Source organism: Acartia tonsa, chromosome 11, assembly GCF_053477335.1.
Source record: "Acartia tonsa isolate MP-2025a chromosome 11, ASM5347733v1, whole genome shotgun sequence".
NCBI classification, from domain to species: Eukaryota; Metazoa; Arthropoda; class Copepoda; order Calanoida; family Acartiidae; genus Acartia; species Acartia tonsa.
Window position 1 is genome coordinate 43,956,446 of NC_137270.1, and position 14,399 is coordinate 43,970,844.

Here is a 14,399-nt window from a genome sequence, read left to right on the forward strand (position 1 = left end):
CTATCTGTTAAATTCAATATTATCTTAGATTATAATTTTAAAATCATTACATTTTACTTTCTTCTTTATTTGTTTGAATTTATTTTATTTTGTAACACAATACTTAGCATTTTAATTTTAGTTTCAAGTATAAGATTTTTAATAATGTCAGAGCGTAAATTGAAACCTAATGTTTTTTTTTATGATCAGAGCTGGATCTTTAAATCATTTTAGTGGTGAGCCAGATCGGGGTGAGCCGAATTTCAGCCAATCACAGCGCGGCATTTCATAAAATGCTGCGCTCTCATTGATGGAAAGTTGGTTCACTCTGATCTGGCTCACCACAAAAATGATTTAAAGATCCAGCTCAGAACTCCTACATTTGAAAACTTTTAGCTTACTAGGGTTCGTGCTTTTATACTTGTGCTACTTATAAACATAATTGTCCTTGTCTATTTTTTAATTCTAGATAAATTCCTTGATATGTTAGGGGATCATTAATTGAAGAAGAACTTGAGGGATGATTTCCATCAAAATCCACCTGAGATTCACTTAGATTTCTATTTCAAATATAAAACATTAAAAAAAATAATTGTTATTCCTTGTGAAATTTAAACATGGTTTATCTGATGTGTTCCAAAATTGATTTCAAATATTTAGAGCAAAAATTATAATTATGAATTGAAAAAAAGCTTTCTGAGAATATTTAAAGAATAAAATATAAGACTAAAACCAGTTTTGTTAGACCCGAGAGGCAAAAGGCGTATAAACAAAACTGGTTTTAATTTTGTGGTTTTTATTTTAATATTCGTGGAAAATTGTCTGTTATATAATGATATACATGATTTTTAAGCCTGACTGAGAACTGGTTCTATTCCCGCAAGTGTTAATCGGATTCGAAGCTATACTGTAAAAGTTTTTTTTTAAAATAAATTGGGTATAGTTCCTTTTGTGGCAACACGCCTTATTTTCAAAGTAGCTTTTTTCCTATTTCAAGCCTTGCGGGGCCAATTACCTAATCCTGCGGGGCAATAACCTAACCTAAAAAGAAACGATCAAAAGCCATTTTGAAAATATGACAAATCGCCACTTAAGGGGCGTTGCCACGAAAAGGGACTATACCCCATAAATTAATTTTTCTTTTTATCCATATAAAAATATGTTTTTTTGTTCCTGGATAATTGAAGTAAGTATTGATGTCGTCTTAGCTCCTCCGGATCATCTGTCTACAAAATATATAAAAAAAACAAGGATGACAACATCAATAAAAGCGAAGCACTGAAACGGTAGGACAAACGGACATTAACACTTGTATAGTATCTGAACTGAAAAATCGGAACATAAATGTATAAATGTCGAATCAAAATTGTAGGTAAATTTGTTGAAAAACTGCTTAAAAACAGGATAATGTTTTTGGACATACTTACATTTTTGGACTTGATTATAGAGTTGCTTCGCTTATAATATTGTTCTTTGTTGTCCCAGGAATCAATATACCAAAAATCAGATCAAACGGCTAATTAAAACACTTGAAAATTTGTTGTGAAAAAGTAGAAAAATCAACATGTTTAAAATGGACGTACGGATATTTTGGTAATGATTATAGAGTTGCTACGCTTTCTAAATCGTACCTAACTACTACAGGAATCATCATGCAAAGTTTGAAATCGATAGGACAATTCTAACATGCCTAAATTAACGAATAAAAGCTATCTATCTCGGACGGACGGACGTACGGACGGACGGACCGACCCTAATTATAGAAAAGCTTCGCTTTTAAAAATTTGTCAGTTAGACAAAACAAACTATGAAGATTACAAATAAATTAATTTTGCTAATAATAAAGTTTCATTACAATAGTTTCCCTCTGAAGCTATTATTTTGGTTAAACTTTTATATAGGTATAATTAAACAACAGATGAAATGATTAAAAATGTAAAAAGTGTTTAAACCCATAATAGAAAATTAAAAGATTTCTTAGGAATTGGGGGTGTCCAAACCCCCACTTAAATGTCTTAAAACCCCTGTCAATTCCCTTAAGAGTCGAGCCAAATCGGTTCTCCGAGATCTTAAGCTTTAGATGGACTCACAGACATCGTTATACTTTGCATTGTAGAAAGAAAGGGTAAGCAGTTTCAATTTAGAATTCCGATTTATATTTACCATTTTGATATTTTCTACGTAAGAAGCTAAGGTCAGAATCACAACAAAACATTTTAACTTATGCAGCATTTTTCATCTAAATTATTTTTAAAAATTTTTAAATAAAATTAGCATTTCAAAATTGTGGCTTCTTTTAAAATAGGTTAAATAGGGTAGGTTGCAGTTAGATTTTCTACATTCAGTAGCAGCCAGACAGTATCAATTTGAAGACTGCTTAAAATATTTGAGTTTTTTTTTTAAATTAGATTTATCCTTTTGCAGATATAAAATTAGTTATTCAGATAATTTTATTTTAATACTATTACCAACGGTAATTAAACATCGGATTGACAACACAAGATATGATTGGAAATCACATGTAATAGGTAAAAAAGGCTTAAAAAGCAGTCCGATCGCTATGGAAGTTTTATTGTAGAGGACAGACCTAATGACGGAGTAGCTGCGCTCCCCTGGAAAAAGCCTAATAATTGTTGTAGAGCCAGGTTATTATAATGTATAATGATAATTTTTGTAAACCTATGACCATTTGTAGATAGAGACCTCCCCAAATACACTAAACAGGAAAGGTATTAAATATATTATTTTATATCTGGCCTAAATTGGACAGGTAAATTAGTAGTATTGTGTAGACTTTCATAGAATAAAATTGTACACATTTTGAAGCCACTGAGTTTGTGATTAAAGAGTGAAACTTCTCTATAACTTGCACTCGTTTACCCGTATGTATCTGCTGGATTGGCGCCGTTGCACTGCACTTTAACTAAAAATGCTCCATAATTGAAAAATAACAGGAATAAATATAATTATAGAGAAGTAAAATGAAGTGAATCATAGAGAAGCCAAGGCGATTTCTTGTGTAAAGTAGAACCATATAAGTCATGCAGTTCATGCAGACACCCTGTTTCTTTTAAACAAATATATGCAAAGATTAACTACAGTGATAGCATATAGTAGCTCTGTATTCGAAAGGGAGGAGGAGGGTGGAATAATTAACTAAATCCATCTGCAAACTTTTTTAAAAAAATAGCCTAAAACCATCACGGGGTCTATGTCCATGAAGTTAACTTTTCAGTGCAGTGGTTAGCGAGATCTTAACGGAAAAAAATGAAACAAAATGGGGGGGGGGATTTTTTGTTATTGGGAGGGTTGGGGGTGTCCCTCCCCCCAGGGAATAGCCTAAAACCACCACAGGACCAGTAGGTATATTCCCTGAAGAGTAGAATCAGATCGGTTCAGTGGTTACCGAGATCTTACGCTTCAGACGGACGGACGGACAGCTGAAAAACACGTATAGGTTTTGTAATTTTTTTCCGAAATAATTTCGTTGTTGATATAGGCTGAGATGAACTAAGCACTATACATGCATCCAATTGACACTGTGACACTATTAGAAGAAACTATACTACTGGATGTATATGAAGGGTGAAGAGGGGCGTAGACTTGTATCTACTCTACAATCTAAAAATATATGTACTATACAGCCGAGAGGTTGGTATGCAAAGACAATGCAGATACATATAACCCATTCAAGATGCAATAAAAAGTGCCCAACGTTTTTAAGCTAACAAATGAAAACTTTGGGGACTATACTCTCTAATGACCCCTCCCTCTCCGAATAAATGAAATAAAGTTAAGATTTGGTTACTCACAGTCTAAATGAACAGGAATCTCAAGGGATTAGACAATGGCCGATAAATTGATGTACATAAACAAAATTACCTCTTCTGTAGATTACATTTAGTAGTTGAAACGTTTAAACATTCAACGAAAAAAAAACTATCAAATTCAATAAAATTCCCCAAAGTTGTTAGGCCGACGTATAAGTAGACGTTATCATGAATCTTTGGAGACTAGTATAATAAAGCCCATTGTCAATTCCCTCCCAGCTAAATGAATCCTTATAAAGTTAAAATCTTTGAATTGTCCTAATTTACTAGCATTGTATAAGCAGAACAGTAACGCACTAAGAATAAAAAAAATAAGCATCCTAGAGCTTTCCATTCATAGTCTAACCCCGGAAATTATAAGTATAAAGTAACAGGATGACTGTCTGTAAGTTTATACTGAGGTATCTTGCTAACCGCTCTGGACCGATATGGATATTCTCTACAGTAAAATTTCTTTCAGGTCCAATGAAGATTTGATACCTTCTTTTGGGAAGGTACATTAGTCCTTCTAGGAGAAATCGACTCCAAATAAACGTCTCCATCTTTCCTAAAGTGTTATTAGAGGCCTCTAGGGGCGTAGCCGCTAGTATTCAAAATATTATAATAATGACTAAATCTGATTAAATTATAGTTTAACCAGGGATTTTAAGGGATAAGATTCCAGACGATGATTTGATGTACTTCCCCCTATGATAATGTGCAGAAATATTGGTTGAAAAGTTTGAGTCCTACTAGTTTTAACCAACTAATAAATTTAGAACAGAGAACAACTATTTTAGGTTAGGTTATAGGCTAGGGAGCCGAGCGCTGTGGCTAGGAAGGCAAAGGCGCCGAGAGCTGCGGCTAGGCAGGCTAGAGAGCCGAGCGCTGCGGCTAGGCAGGCAAGGGGGCCGAGCGCCGCGGCTAGGCACGCTAGAGAGCCGGGCGCTGCGGCTAGGCAGGCTAGGGAGCCGAGCGCTGCGGCCAGAGTTCATAGAGTTCTGTCACGGGGGGGGGGGGGGTATAAAAAATGTCTAAGAGGATATTACCGAAAACTCAATGTTATTAAGCATAGCATCTCTGAAAATATCATAATATCTATAAATAATCCAATAAGTATGTATATTTTTTGTTTGTATATATCAACTCGGCGCATCCACAGAAATATTCTAGGAGTTATGAATGTCGCATCGAACGGGGGAGGGGGGAGGGTGAGATTAAGGTAGTAGGGTTTTTTTTAACACCACTAATTTAAATTAAAAAGCAATTCTTTTTTTTGAAATGCTTACAATTGTTTGTTTTCTGTTGTAACTGTAACTTCTTCTTAATGAGTATTTTTTTATAGATGTTATCTTTTTAATTCTGAGAAAAATGAAACTGTAAACATTGTACTAGGCAACTCGTACATAGAGTTTTACCCGTAGGGTGCGCGAAGTGCACAGAAATTTTCCCTCTCCCTAAAAAGTATAACTTATGAAGGTGATATCTATAATACAAAGTAGAACGATGTTTGTCTGTCTGTTTGTTTGATGTACCGAAGGATCTCGCTAACTGCTGAGCCAATCGGGTTTTCTTTTACACGGTAGCTTACCATAGGTCTCGGAAAGGTTTACAACTATTCTAGGGGAGGGTACCAGCACCCTCCCGAGAGAAATCACCCCTAGAAAAAATATACCGCCCCCCCAAAAAAAAAAAATTAAATTTGTTTTATAATCTAAATTAAAAAATGGGTTTTAAGATTCAACTTCCCCCTCCTCAAGTGCCCCTGGAGGCCTCTAGGGGCGAATACGCTAAAATATGTATATATAAAAGTAAATAATGTTTGTCTATCCTTCTTTTAAAATCTCGATTGACCGTTATGGTTCTCATTTACAGTGAAGCTTTTATAGGTTCAGGGAAGGTTTACATCTATTTTAGGGGAAGGATACCTCTACCCTCCTAAGATGAATACCCCACCCCCCCCCCCCCCCCCTCCATCAAGTAGCCCAAGAGAGGCGTCTAGGGACGTAGCTGCAAGTAATAGAGGATTAGGTAGAGAAATAAATTGAATAGGGAGGAGGAAGGGGCAATAACACCCTCCCCCAGAAACCTCCCTGTCGCACGCCCCTATGGTGTATGATCAACCATGCACTACTTCTCACTATTTACCTTCTTCAAGCAGCGTACCATTTATACAATTATTCTAGTTCTTATCTTTACACATATTTTGACTAGGGTTGGGCCGGATATCCGGCCGGATATCTGGCCATTTTCAATATCCGGCCGGATACCGGATATTGAAACTATCCGGCCGGATATCCGGCTCTATAATTTTTTATACTTTACACCAAAAATCTCTGCTTTTTAAAATCTTAAATGGCTATAATTTTCTTATTATTGAAGCTAGAAGAACATTTTTTCTGAATAAGTTTAACTTTATGTAAATTTTCATAAGATTTCTGAAGAATTTTTTTTTACTACTTTAATATCTGGTAATTTGGCCGGATAACCGGATATTTGCCAGATATCCGGCGTTGTCCGGATATCCGGCCAGTTGCCGGATATCCGGCGTTTGAAATCAGCCGGATACCCGGTATCCGGTATCCGGCCAAAAAAGTATCCGGCCCAACCCTAATTTTGACTTTTATAATTTATAATGACTCTTTAAATCTGTAGAATGGCTATGTGTGTGTGTATTTGGGCTGGCCGATGGATCGCATAAACGGCTAGACTTGTCGTTCAACAACTTGCCGAAATCTAAAGGAAAGGTTTTAGGCTATTTGTCGAGAAGATTTGAAAGGTGTTGAGTTGGATTTAGTAATTTTTTCCCTTTATTTTAATAGTTATCGTATCATATCATAAACAGCTTTCCGCGGATATACAAATGTACAATTGAAAGATAAAAACCCGTTTTGTTAACCACGAGATACCAAAGGCACGGCTAACAAAACTGGTTTTAATATAATACGATTCGTTACATAATTTTTCAGTATGGCTTAGAACCAGTTCTAATCCATTGGATATAGATTGATTTCGAAGCCCTACTGGAAAATATATTATAAATTCGTATATACTTGTTTGCCTTTGTTTTAACTTAAAACAGAAGTAGAAGGGTAACAAGAGTTCATCAAACTGGCATTCAACTTGCATCAATATCTATCTATCTATCTATCTATCTATCTATCTATCTATCTATCTATCTATCTATCTATCTATCTATCTATCTATCTATCTATCTATCTATCTATCTATCTATCTATCTATCTATCTATCTATCTATCTATCTATCTATCTATCTATCTATCTATCTATCTATCTATCTATCTATCTATCTATCTATCTATCTATCTATCTATCTATCTATCTATTTATCTATCTATCTATCTATCTGTCTATCTATCTATCTATCTATTTATCTATCTATCTATCTATCTATCTATCTATCTATCTATCTATCTATCTATCTATCTATCTATCTATCTATCTATCTATCTATCTATCTATCTATCTATCTATCTATCTATCTATCTATTTATCTATCTATCTATCTATCTATCTATCTATCTATCTATCTATCTATCTATCTATCTATCTATCTATCTATCTATCTATCTATCTATCTATCTATCTATCTATCTATCTATCTATCTATCTATCTATCTATCTATCTATCTATCTATCTATCTATCTATCTATCTATCTATCTATCTATCTATCTATCTATCTATCTATCTATCTATTTATCTATCTATCTATCTATCTATCTATCTATCTATCTATCTATCTATCTATCTATCTATCTATCTATCTATCTATCTATCTATCTATCTATCTATCTATCTATCTATCTATCTATCTATCTATCTATCTATCTATCTATCTATCTATCTATCTATCTATCTATCTATCTATCTATCTATCTATCTATCTATCTATCTATCTATCTATCTATCTATCTATCTATCTATCTATCTATCTATCTATCTATCTATCTATCTATCTATCTATCTATCTATCTATCTATCTATCTATCTATCTATCTATCTATCTATATATCTATCTATCCATCTATCTATCTATATATCTATCTATCTATCTATCTATCTATCATAATTGTTAAAGCCTTCCTGTTTTTACCCTATCTAAAAAATAAAAGCTATTTTGTTGTTTCATATTGAACTAGGGAGGAAATAAAAGATGTATTTTTAATTGGTAATATTAACCCATTAGTGACGAACCGGCTTTTAACGCCCGGTTCCAGAAAATGCCAAAAAAAACTGGTTTTCAGTTTCAGGAGTGAATCATGCTCGCATGAGCCTACCCTTTACTGCGCTGTTTTTCAATTCCCCCCAGAGAGAAGCGTTTCTATCTATTAGGTCGGCCACAATCTTTCATCGAAAATGGGTGAACCAAAAAAAACAAGGTGATTTAAAATACCCCTTCTAACTTTTTTGTTTATGAAGTAAAGTTAGTGATTTTTTTTGTGAAATTTAAAGTTTATTGGCAACTACATTCATTTGTGAAATCGTTTTATTCAAATTATTATTTTTTATATGATTTTTTTATCGTTTAATTATGTTCTATATAACTCCGGTTCGGCGTGAGTAAAAATACCCGAAAGTTTTATTGCCCGGCTCGGCGTGAGTAAAAATACCCGGTTTTAACTTTTCAACCATTAGATATATTAGATATTTTTTATCATTTATTATTCTCTTCAAATGTAAAAATTTCTTTATTTCCCAATGATAAATATAATTGATAGATAGATAAATAAAAGGATCAATAGATAGATAGATGGATAGACTGATATATAGGGATAAGACAATGGCCGATAAATTTATGTATATTCCCAATGATAATCAACAATTGTTAGATAGATAAATAAAAGGATGGATGGATAGATAGATAGACTGATATATAGAGATAAGACAATGGCCGATAAATTTATGTAGATTCCCAATGATAATCAACAATTGTTAGATAGATAAATAAAAGGATGGATGGACAGATAGATAGATATATCTTGGTTTAGACTTTATTACATAAATATTTTTAAGGGGTGGGGTTTTTCTCTCAAAAAAAACAATACTATTTTAAATTTTGATTATCTTGTCATAGCCCTACAGGATGGGGGCATAACACACGAAAATTCAATTATTATTACTTGTAAATATGATGGTTTTAGGCCATTTTCATTATCTTGTCATCGCCTTCAGGATGGGGGCGTAACTAACCAGTATTCTATGTAAATTTGATGGTTTCAGGCCATTTTGCTTATCTTGACATTTCCCCACAGGATGGGGGCGTAACTAACCAGTATTCTATGCAAATTTGATGGTTTTAGGCCATTTTTGTTATCTTGATATTACTGTATTATTATATTCTTTTGTTTGTGATATTTTTTAAATACTTTAGGCCAAAGATATGTAATAAGTCTTTTCTAGTCTTTCCTTTATCAATAAAAATTATATTTTTTTATATATTCGTCAATTACTGATACTACTAGAATAGTTGCTACTCTATAATTCACTTTGGACGTTCAAAAATTACGTTATCAATATCCCTCCCATTATTATCAATACAAATATTAGCAAAAGTTTTAAAACTTTCTCGAAATGGGCTTTTTTAACCGAAAACGGCAGCACCTATAGCCAAAATCTTAAATGTGATATAAATTGTTTTGTATGTTAGTTGTAGCTCTATCAATTACATGAGGTTATGTAGTTTTCAATTACGGATCGTATTAAAGTTCTAAAAAGTGTTCATCTCACTTTAGGCATTCAAAAATTACATTTTTAACTTTTTGGGCCAAAAAACCGGTTATTTAGGTCGCAAACGGGCTTTAATGCCGGGGGAAAGCACCAAAAAACGCCAAAAACGGTTATTAATGCCGAAAGGTTTTTTTACTCGCGCCGAACCGGGTTTTATTGCAACTTTCCTGTGCACGCCACTAGAGCAAACAAAAAAATTGGAATTCCGTTTTTACCATTGTAAAGCTTCCCTGAGATTTTCAGCTCGATCGGTCCATAAAAGTGGCGCTCGGCACTAATGGGTTAATGAAAAACACCTGTAAATCCTATAAATATGTATTATTGTTTATGGTCTAATTGTTTTCATGTGTTATATATGTATGTATATCATTATGCATAGATTTATGTTTTGATTTAAAAGGATGTATGTTTTTTAGAGAATAATTTTGTAATAGCAAATAAAATTAAGTATATCTAATAATACAAAGTAGCTTGATGCCTGTCTGTCTGTCCGTCCGTCCGGATCTCGGTAACCACTGAACCGATCGTATTTTACTCTTCAGGGTATATCCTTATTGGTCATGTGGTGGTTTTAAGCTATTTTCTTGGGGGGTGGGACATCCCCACCCCTCAAAAAAATGAAAATCCCCCCCCCAAAAAAAAATATTCCGGGGAAACTACTTCACATAAATTATATTACGCAGCAACATAATTTTTTTTATTTTTTCTAAAAACTACCAAGAGGCTAGGGGCGAAGCCGCTAGTTAATCTTAAGTAAGCATTTAAAAGATGAAGCTTTCCATTACGTATTGTTTGTCCACATGTCTGTTACGGATAACTAGTTAATTTAGAATGGCTCTATCGCTTTCAAACTTTATATTAAAAACATGTTGATTTTTTATCTTCGACTTAAATTTTATTGGACTATGTTATTTGTTTTGAGCAAAGTATTTCTATAATTAAGTCTAAAGCATACATAGTTTCCATATAACTTTGACATACATCCATACAAATTTGAAATATTGTTGAATATTATTAAGCGTTATAAGAGAGAGGGGGGATAATGGGCTGTTTATTACACTAGTCCCCAATGTTTTAAACTAACATTTTCTTATTCGTTGACTTAACAACTTTGGGGAGTAAATTTTGGATCGTTATTTGAATGTTCAAACGTTTTAACAACTAATTTTAATCTACAGAAGGGGTAATTATGTGTATCATCATTGGATATGTACATCATTTTGGATGTACATCATTTTATCGGTCATTGTCTTATCCCTTTAGATCCCTGATAGTAACTGTTGATGAGCTTAACCATTATAGATATGACAATCCTTGTTTTTTTTTTTTTTTATCCAACTTTTTCAATGAACAATGGGAGTATAACTTATTTTTCGTTCATTGTCTTATCCTTTAGACCGTTGATTATTCCTTTACTCGAAAGGGTTTAATCAGGAAATTTGAAGATAATTAAAGTCCCTCCACAGATTAAGACGTCATACGATAGAATAACCAATGAGAGGCCAGCATAAGTTATACTATTGGTCAATTACAGTGTATACTGGCCTATCATTGGCTATTCTATCGTATGACGTCATAATCTGTGGAGGGACTTTAATCATCTTCAGGAAATGTTAATTTTAATATAAATAGAATTATTTGTTAGCTAATAGTTGTAAAAGAAATAAAAGTACACACGTCTTATGCATTTATGATTGTGTAATAATTTTAAATAAAATAAAAAAATGCCTTTTTATGTGTTTTAGGAAAAAGACAATGATTCTAAAATAATTTTTTTCTTTTTTATTAAATTATGCACCTTTTTTATATTTTTTTCACGTTTCTATAGTTATCGCCGTTTTTACACGGTAATTAACGATGCCACGGCGGTAAAATTAACTTCAACCGTTCCAAATTTTAAAAATTAATTACTTTGTTTTTTTAGTGTTTTTTTTAACTCTTGATATCTCTTATACTTTCCAATATAGGGTGGCATTTTATTCCCCTCGCCCACCGGAATTGTGATAATCTAGAGGCTCCCTTCAAAAGGGTTAAGAAATAATTACCCCCCTTCCCACCCTCCAAAAAAGCTCAGACATTTTTGCTATTATTTTCAGAGAGAGAGAAGGGACAATAATGGGCTGTTTATTACACTAGTCCCCAAAGTTTTTTAATTTTTCCCCAAGTGTTATGATAACATTTTATTATTCGTTGTCTTAACAACTTTGGGGACTTTTAATGAATTTTGATTGTTTGTGCATATTAAATTGAGTGACTAAACTTTCAACCACTAATTGTAATACAGACGGGGTATTTTTTTGTATTAACATGGGGGATGTACATCAATTTATTGGCCAGTGTCTTATCCCTTTAAATCCCAGATTATTTTTCCGAAAATGTTTCTGCATCGTTGATGCGACCTAGCTCTACATTTAGGGTGGAACTTCCAAGTTTTTTTATTTTAATATTCTAACAAAAGAAATTTTTCTTCCTCGTTTTTCATGCCTTGAATTTGTACATTTATTGAAACGAAGCTACGCTATAATTAGGGTCTATACGTACATTGTCTGTAACGTTACAGTGCTTTATTAGTTTAACCCTTAACGATTATTAGGGAAGGGGGAAGGCGATGAATAACCCCCCGGCTTCGTTTTCGTCACATTTTCTGAGTGTAAAAGATAGAGGGCTATAGCTAACTGACTTTTCAAATCTGGTGATTATACATAACTGAGAGTTTAAATTTTTAAGATATCTCCATCCTGGCAGTCACAAGATTCTTGGTAGGTTTATCTAGGTAAAGAGCAAAATATTTTTAACTTAAACAAAACATTTTATTTAGCCAAAAGACTAAAATTATCTTTTAAAGTTCAACAAATATCAAACATGAGTGTCCAGATCAATACCAGGTTCCTGCAGGTCTTGCTCCTCCAGGTCTCCAGCAAACTTTAAAATGCTCCAATGACCGCAATAATTGACTAAAGCTTATCTAACATGGCCACAATGCTACATATTATGGGAAACCGCCGTACTAATTCATCTATCTAATTATAGTCACCCCCCTACTTAGGGATAAAATAGTTCTTGATTTATTCACTTAAACACTTCCTATTAAAAAACACACATATAACAAGAATATACATTTATGTATATAAACAAGGATGACAACATCCATAAAAGCGAAGCACTGAAACGGTAGGACAAACGGACATTAACACTTGTATAGTATCTGAACTGAAAAATCGGAACATAAATGTATAAATGTCGAATCAAAATTGTAGGTAAATTTGTTGAAAAACTGCTTAAAAACAGGATAATGTTTATGGACATACTTACATTTTTGGACTTGATTATAGAGTTGCTTCGCTTATAATATTGTTCTTTGTTGTCCCAGGAATCAATATACCAAAAATCAGATCAAACGGATAATTAAAACACTTGAAAATTTGTTGTTAAAAAAATAGAAAAATCTACATGTTTAAAATGGACGTACGGACATTCTGGTAATGATTATAGAGTTGCTACGCTTTCTAAATCGTACCCAACTACTACAGGAATCATCATGCAAAGTTTGTAATCGATAGGACAATCCTAACATGCCTAAATTAACGAATAAAAGCTATCTATCTCGGACGGACGGACGGACGGACGGACGTACGGACGGACGGACGGACCGACCCTAATTATAGAAAAGCTTCGCTTTTAAAAAAGGATGACAACATCCATAAGTAGCGAAGCTTAAAAATTATGGATGGATATCCGGAAAAGATGAACTATAGAGCAGTTGCAAAAACATTAAACTAAAAATTCATGAAACCTTGTAAATTTTATAACGTGAAAATCTAGGAATCGATCTAGCACCTCAACCAAAAGGCAAATCTTAATGAAACTTTGTGGGGATATGTAAATTGTGAACTTATTTAATCCCTAAATATATCTTGAATGGAATATCATGGCAACTTAAAAATCTAGGAATCGAACTAGCAACCCTCAAAAATAATAAGCAAATCTCAATAAAACTTGCTGAAAATTTCAGCCGTCTATCTTGAATAGGAGTTGAGAAAGCACCCCAATTAATTGACTAATCTTAATGAAACTTGGTGAAAATATGAAGACTGTTTCTAAAAGCGGCCGAGAAAATCACGTTTCGTCTCTGAAAGACGGAAAGACGGACGGACATTTCGAATTATAGAGTAGCTTCCATACTTAATAAAAATATGTTTCACATTCGAGTTAAAGTCACTATCAGTATTGAAAATGGTCTAAATTAAACTGACAAAATTATGTAATATCATGTAGATCATTGGACCAAGGAAAATATATAATTTTCTCTCATATTATCAGGGATAAGGGATGGGAAACGTAGGAAAATATTATTTCAGGCCTATTTCAAGCCTAGGCCTATTTCTAGCCAAATAAACCAGTTTTGGGATAGCGCAGTGGTTCGTATAAAATGCTAATGAAAAAGCTGTGTGTGTGTGTGTAGATAAAGTATAGAATCAAATTCAGGTAGCTAGTTTAAAGTAAAAAACATAACTTTTTATAAACCTATATATTAATGGCTTTTGTTAAAATGAAGTTTTTTCTCTCCCAAAATTTTTTATCTTTTACTTTGGTAATTTGAACTGTCAGAAAGCTATCGTTGGGTTTCTCTCAGACAGATTTTAGTTTGTATTATTTGCATTTTTATTAATGAGTAAAAATTTTATTTGAAAATTTCATTGCTAATTAAAATTCGAAATAAATAAATAAATATGCACTTGGGTAACATTCTATCAAGTTCTTTGGATACTATACTGGATATAATGTAATGATATATCTGTACTGTGTTGTATTGTACAAAAATTAGGGTGAAGGTGTTGTATCAACTCCGTACTAAATTTTT